Consider the following 7,759-nt stretch of genomic DNA (forward strand, 5'->3'; position numbering starts at 1 on the left):
CTCATCTTTCTCCCGTGGAGCAGCTGGTAGTTTCGAACCGCTGACCTTAAGGTTCGCAGCCCGATTCGTAACCACTACGCTACCAGAGCTCCTTAGAAAGCTTTATTCATGCCTTATCTAACTAGAGACAGCAGGTCTGGCCATACAGCCAAACCATATTTGAGCCCTTTAAACTCCAACATAAAAGGCAAGGAACAACACCAACTACTATAAAAAAGGATGCAGTCATTTTGAGAATTATGGTGTGCATGCACAGATACCTAACTGATCTCCAGAGATAAAATTGTGAACATTCTTTATTCCATTCATTTCTCAATCTCTGTCTGTCTGTCAATCTCTGTCTGTCTGACATGAACTCAGCACAAAAAGGATTGCAGAACAAAGGAATGAACAGCACCACAAAAAAATAACCTAATGACAGCAATTAATTCATACTTATGATAAGTACACTGAATGCCAATGGATTGAATGCACCAGTGAAGAGACAGAGAATGGCAGAATGGATAAGAAAACAAGACACTTCAATATGCTGCCTGCAAGAGACACACCTTACAAACAAAGACAAAAACAGACTAAAAGTTAAAGTATGGAAAAACACATACAAAACTAATTGCAATAAAAAATGAGCAGGAGTGGCAATACTAATCTCTGATAAAATGAACTTTAAGGCAAAAACTAGCCTAAGAGATAAAGAAAGACACTATCTTACACTTTAAGGGTCAATTGAAAAAGATGGCACAACTATAATAAATATCTACAGTCCCAATGAAAGAGCCCCAAGATATATAAAGCAAATTCTAGAACTGAAGAAAGAAATAGCCAAATCTACAATAATAGTTGGAGAATTTAATATGCCACTTTTGAGGAAAGATAGAACAACCAGAAAGAAACTCAACAAAGATAGAGAGGAAATAACAACACATTCAACCAACTTGACATCATAGATGTGCACAGAGCATGCAAACCAACAACAGAAAAACGTACATTCTTATCAAGTGCACATGGAACATTCCCCAGAAATAATCATGTGTTAGGCCACAAAACAAGCCTCCATAAATTTACAAACATCAAAATACTACAAAGCATCTTCTCAGACCATAATGCTATAAAACTAGAAATCAACAACAAGAAAACCAAGGAAAAAGAGTGAGTTGAATACATGGAAACTGAATAACACCTTGCTTAAAAGCTACTGGGTAATCAAAGAAATAAAACATGAACTCACAAAGTTCCAAGAAACAAATGAGAATGAAAACACAACATACCAAAATCGTTGGGATACAGAAAAAGTGGTGCTAAAAGGACAATTAATTGCAATAAGTACACACAGGCAAAAAGACGAAAGAATCAAAATTAACACATTAACACAGTATCTCCAACAATTAGAAACATACCAACAAAGCGAGCCTAGTCACTAGAAGAAAAGAAATAATAAGGATTAGAGCAGAAATACATGAAATAGAAAAAAGAAAAATTATAGGAAGAATATACAGGACAAGAGGCTGATTCTTTGGAAGAATTAATAAACTTGACAAACCACTGGCAAAACTAACAAAAGAAAAGAGGGAGAAGACACAAATAACATGTATTAGAAATCACATGGGTGATGTCACTATGGAACCGAAGAAATTGAAAAGGATATTAACAGAATATTATGAGCAGTTGTACTCCAACAAATTTGAAAACTTAGAAGAGATGGATACATTTTTAGAAAAACATGACCTACCAAAACTTACATAGAGTGAAGTTAAAAACTTAAACAGACCCATAACAAAAGAAGAAATTGATCAGGTCATCAAAACTCCCAATTGAAAATAGTCCAGATCTAAATGGCTTCACTGGTGAGTTTTTCCAAACATTCAGGGAATATCTGTCACCAATTCTACCCAAATTATTCTGGAATATATATATATATATTTTATAAAGCAAGCATAAGCCTCCTACCCAAACCAGGGAAGGACATCATTAAGAAAAAAAATTATAGACAAATATCCCTTATTAACATAGATGCAAAAATTCTCAACAAAATCCTAGTCAACAGAATCCAACAAAACATCAAAAAACAAAACAAACAAAAGCACATTATGACCAAGTGGGATTCATATCAGGGATGCAAGGTTGGTTCAACATTAGAACCATATAAATAAGAAAAAGGAAAAGCACCACATGATCATATTGATTAATGCAGAAAAAGCATTTGACAAAGTCCATCCTCCATACCTGATTAAAACACTCAACAAAGTAGGAATTGAAGGGGAATTCTTCAACATTATTAAGAGCATATGCACAAAACCAATAGCCAACGTCACTCTCAATGGAAACTGAAAGCCTTCCCTTTACGAACAGGAACCATACAAGGATGCCCTTTATCACTACTCCTATTCATGTGTTGTAAAACTAAGCCATAACTATAAGGCAAGATAGGAAAACTGAAGGCATTCAAATAGGCAAAGAGTAATTAAAAACTCTCTCAATTTATGGACGATATGAACCCCCAAACTCAGCAAAAAGCTACTGGACCTCATTGGATGATTCAGCAAAGTGGCATGGTTCAAGATCAACCTACAAATATAATATCTGTTGGATTCCTCTATACTGATAATGACAGTGCTGAAAAGGAAATTAGGAAAGTAATATCATTTACAATAGTTGCCCAAAGGATTAAATATTTAGGAATAAATGTGACTAGAGAAACAAAAGACCTATACAAAAAAAGTACCAAACACTACTATAAAATAATCAAAAGACACTTACAAAAATGAAAGAATATACCAGGCTCCTGGATAGGAAAACTTAACATTTTGAAAATCCCAATAATGCCCAAAGCAATCTACACATGTAATGCAAGCCCTATCCAGATTCCAACGACACTCTTCAAAGAGTTGGAAAAAAACAAATACAAACTTTATATGGAAAAGAAAGAGACCCAGGATAAGACAAGCATTGCTTAAGAACAAGAACAATGTTGGAATCCTCTAACTCCCTGATTTCAAATTTTACTACATGACTACAATGGTTATATCAGTCTGGTACAGGTACAATAAAAGATAGATAGATAAAAGGAACAGAACCGAGAATCCAGAAATTAACCCATCCATATACAGCCAACTGATCTTTGACAAAGGGCCAAAGTGCATTGAATGGGGACGACATAGTCTCTTCAACAGATGGTGTTGGCAGAACAGGAAGTTGATATGCAAAAGATTGAACCAAGACCTTTACCTCATGCCATGTACAGAGACAATCAGCATGGGTTAAAGACCTAAATGTGAATTGCAGAATTACAAAGATCATCAAAAAAATGGGGACAAATTTCAGGGCTCTAATACAGAGCACGGAGTCCTGGTGTGGTGCTGGGGGTTAATGCACCAGACTGCAAAGCAGTTTGAACTGCAGTTGGTGGTTGAAGCTCAGCAGCTTCTCCTCAGAAACCATATACAGGGCTGCTACGAGTTGGAGTTGACTTGATGACACTTAACAACAACAATACAGGGCACACACAGTCTATCAAACACTGTGAAAATGGCATAAACAAAAGTAGACAAAATAGATGATTGGGACATACTAAAAATTAAAAACATGTGCATCAAAAGACTTCACCAAAAGAGAAAAAATGGAGCCCACAGAATGGGAAAAATCTTTTGCAATAATGCATCAGACAAGGGACTAATTTATAAAATATATAGAAAACTACAACACCTCTACAAGTAAAAGAAAAATACGCACCTCCCCCCCCCCAATGGGCACAGGACATAAATAGACACTTCCCCAAGGAAGACATTTGGACTGCCAACAAATATATGAAGAAATGTTTACAATCATTAGCCATTAGAGAGCTGCAAATCAAAACAATGAGATATCATCTCACACCAGCAATAACAGGAAAGTTCCAAAAAGTAAAGGACACTAAATGCTGGAGAGTCTGAGACACTCTACATTGCTGGTGGGATTGAAAAATGGTCCAACCACTCTGAAAAACAGTATGGCACTTCCTTAGAAAGTTGGAAATACAAATACTTATGATCCAGCAATTCCTCTACTTGGTATTTATCCACAAGAACTATGAGCCATAACACAAATAGATATATGCACACCAGTGTTCATAGCAGCACTATTCACAACAGCAAAAAAGATGGAGACAACCTAAATGTCCATAAATGGAAGAATGGATAAACAAATTTTGGTACATCCATACAGTGTAATATTATGCTACCTTGAAGAATAACAAGGGAGTTATAAGGCACCACATAACATGGATGATGAATATTGAGGACATATTGCTTAGTGAAATTATTCAGTCACAAAAGGACAAATACTGCGTAAAACCATTATTGTAAAAGCTTAAGAAAAAATACACACACTGAAAAGGAAAAAAAAAATATATTTGTTGGTTACCAGGGGTGTGTGGGGTTTAAATAAGGGGAGGGAGGGGATGGTAGAGCACAGGGTAGGGAATAAACACACTATAGGTTGGGTGTTGAAGGGGGCAATACATAAGAAGGAGGAGGAAAATGGAAGAACAAGGCTGATAGGAGAACATTTAAGCAGGTTGTATGGGCTAAATGGGACAGAGGTAAATAGTGACGTAGGCTTAACCTTGTAACAACAAGGCTCTGTGATACAGAGATTGAGTCATAGTTTGAATGGATATAAGAGGGAAAATAATGTTAAGATGCTTGACTATCTTATGAATTTTGGTTCCCCTTGCCTACTATTGTAAAACAGACATTTGAGGGGACAGAAAGGAATAGCCAATAACATGACTATAGAAAGCTTGTAAGTCTGTCTTATAACACATTGGAATACCTAGACTCATGAAGAGAAAGGGCTGTGTGCTGCCTTCCAGGGAGCAGGCTTGCAGGGTATGCCCTTTGGTTGTTTGAATGATTAGATATTCCTAAATGTTTTGGTGTATATTCAAAAAACAACAACAACAACAAAATACTATATGAATAGAAGCAAATACTGTTGAATGATGATACATTGAGGGGATTGTAATCGTTGCAATGAAACAAAATACAATAGGATGAGTGTAAAACTGATGTTCTCCCATGTAAACTACCACTCAATTCACAATAAAAGTCTAAAAGAAAAAAAAAAAATGAATGTCATAAAACATTTTCAAATTTGCTCTTGGACTTTGTTGTTAGTATTAAGTGCCTTTGAGTCGGTTCTGATCTATAGCAATCCTGTATAGGTTTTCTGAAGAGCAACTTGTGAGCTTGAACTGCTGACCTTGCAGTTCAAACCAACTTTGCAGTCCTGCGCATTAATCCACAGTGCCACACCAGGATTACAGGCTCTTGGACATAGCATATCTAAAATGAATGGAAGATATAAGGAAGTAAGCAGAAATTTTCAAATGGCATGCTGTAGAGGACAAAGTCGAGTATTATAATGAAATGTGAAAAGATCTGAAGTTAGAAATCAAAATGCATAGAACCTCTTCACCATTTCTCAAGCTGAAAAAAAACTTAAGAAAAACTCAAAGCCTCCAGGTGTAATATTGAATAATTCTATTGATGCAATATTGAAAAATTCTATGAACTAAGTATTGAAAGATTTGTAAAGCATCAAAAGAAAAGGATGAAATAGAGAATCATTGTACTAAAAAGAATTGGTCCACATTCAACCATTTCAGGAGGTAACATATGATTAAGAAACTATAGTATTGATGTAACCAAGTCCATGATGCACTGCAGGTATTATCAAAACACAAAATTCCAGAAGTTGGCAGAGTACCAATTGAAATGTTTCAACAAATTGATGCAACCTAGAAGAACTCTTTAGTTCTATGCCAACCAACTGCAAAAGATCTGTATTTGTTCAAATTCCAAAGAAAGGTGACTAAATGGAATGTGGAGACTATAGAACAATATCATTAATATCATATGTAAATAAAATTTTGCTGAAGTAAATAAAAAACTGTTGCAGCAGTACATAGAATACATAAACAACAGCCAGAAATTCAAGTTCGATTCAGAAGAGGACCTAGAACTAGGGACATCGTTTTTGTCATCAGTTGGATCTTGACTGAAAGCAGAGGATATGAGCATGCTTACTTGTTATTTTTTTGACTATGCAAATGTATTCAACTGTGAGGATTATTACAAGCTATGAATAACATTTCAGATAATGGGAAATTTAGAATACTCAATTGTGCTCATGCATAAGGTGTACATAGACCAAGAATTTGAACAAACCAAGAGATATTACAGCATTTAAAATCAGGACAAGTATGTGTTAGGGTTGCGTTCTTTCACCATACTTATTCAAACTGTGTGCTGAACAGATCATCTGAAAAGCTAGACTATATTAAAAGCATGTGGCATAAGGCTTAAAAGAAGTTTTATTAACAACCAATGGTATGCAAATGACAGATCTTTCCTTGTTGAAAGTTAAGAGGAATTGAGACACTTCCTGATGAAGATCAAATTATTCAGCCTTCAGTATGAATTGAAACGCAATGTAAAAAACTCAAAATCTTCATACCTGGAGCAATAATTAAGATCAGGATAAATGAAGTTGTCAAGATTACTTTTCACTTAGATCCACAATCAATGCTTATGGCTGTAGTAGTCAGGAAATCAAAGGATAATGCATTGCACAAATCAGCTGCAAGAAAATACTTTAACGTGATAGAGAGCAAAGATGTCACTTTGGGGACTAAAGTGTGCCAGTCATATGCCATGGTATTTTCAATTGCCATTTATCCATGTGAATGCTGGACAAATGAATGAGGAAGATGAGAGCAGAATTGATGTAATTAAACTGTGTTGTTGGCTAAGAATATTGAAAGTATCAGAAGATACAGAAGAATAAACAAATTTGTCTTGGAATACTACAGCCAGAAAGTTCTTTGAAAGCAAGGATTCAGAAATTTCATCTCAAATGCTTTGCATATTTTATAAGGAGAAACACAAATATCTGAGAAGGGAATTCATGGTTGGTAAAGTAGAAGGTCCAACACTCATTTGTCAATTTGTGATACTGTTTTGGCTTGCGTGTTTCTGTGATTCTGAAAGTTATGCCAGGGGTATTTTAAATATCAGCAGGGTTGCCCATGGTGGACAGGTTTCAGATGAGTTTTTTCACATGAAAACAGATTAAGAAGAAGGACAGACAAATTACTTCTGAATATTCAGCCACTGAAAACCTTATGAATAGCACGGGAATATTGTCAGCACCTGAATATTGAATATTGAAACATGATAAAGAGCACAAAAATACTGTCAGGTATAGTGCCAGAGATTAGCCCCTCAGGTTGGCATGTACTCAAAATTAGACTGGAAAGAACTGCTTCTTCAGAGTAGAGATGACCATGATGATGCAAATGGAGTAAAACCTTTAGGATCTTCATTAGCTGATGGGACACAACTCAAAATGAAGAGTAACAGGTGTAAACATCCATTAATAATCAGAACATTTAAAGCACAAAGTATGAATCTAGGAAAATTAGAATTTGTCAAAAATGAAATGAAACCCATAAATATTGATATTCTGAGGATTGTTGTTGTTGCTGTTAGGTGCCATCAAGTCGGTACCGACTCATAACGACATTATGCACAGCAGAACGAAACACTGCCCGATCCTGGGCCAACCTCACTAATGTTGCCACGCTTCAGTCCATCAATGCTGCCACTTGACCAATCCATCTCGTTGGGGGTCTTCCTTTTTTTCTCTGACCCTCCACCTTACCAAACATGATGTTCTTCTCCAGTGACTGGTCCCTCCTGACAATATGTCCAAAGTAGGAGAG

The sequence above is a fragment of the Chrysochloris asiatica genome, unplaced genomic scaffold (genome assembly GCF_000296735.1).
Source record: "Chrysochloris asiatica unplaced genomic scaffold, ChrAsi1.0 scaffold00002, whole genome shotgun sequence".
Lineage (NCBI taxonomy): Eukaryota > Metazoa > Chordata > Mammalia > Afrosoricida > Chrysochloridae > Chrysochloris > Chrysochloris asiatica.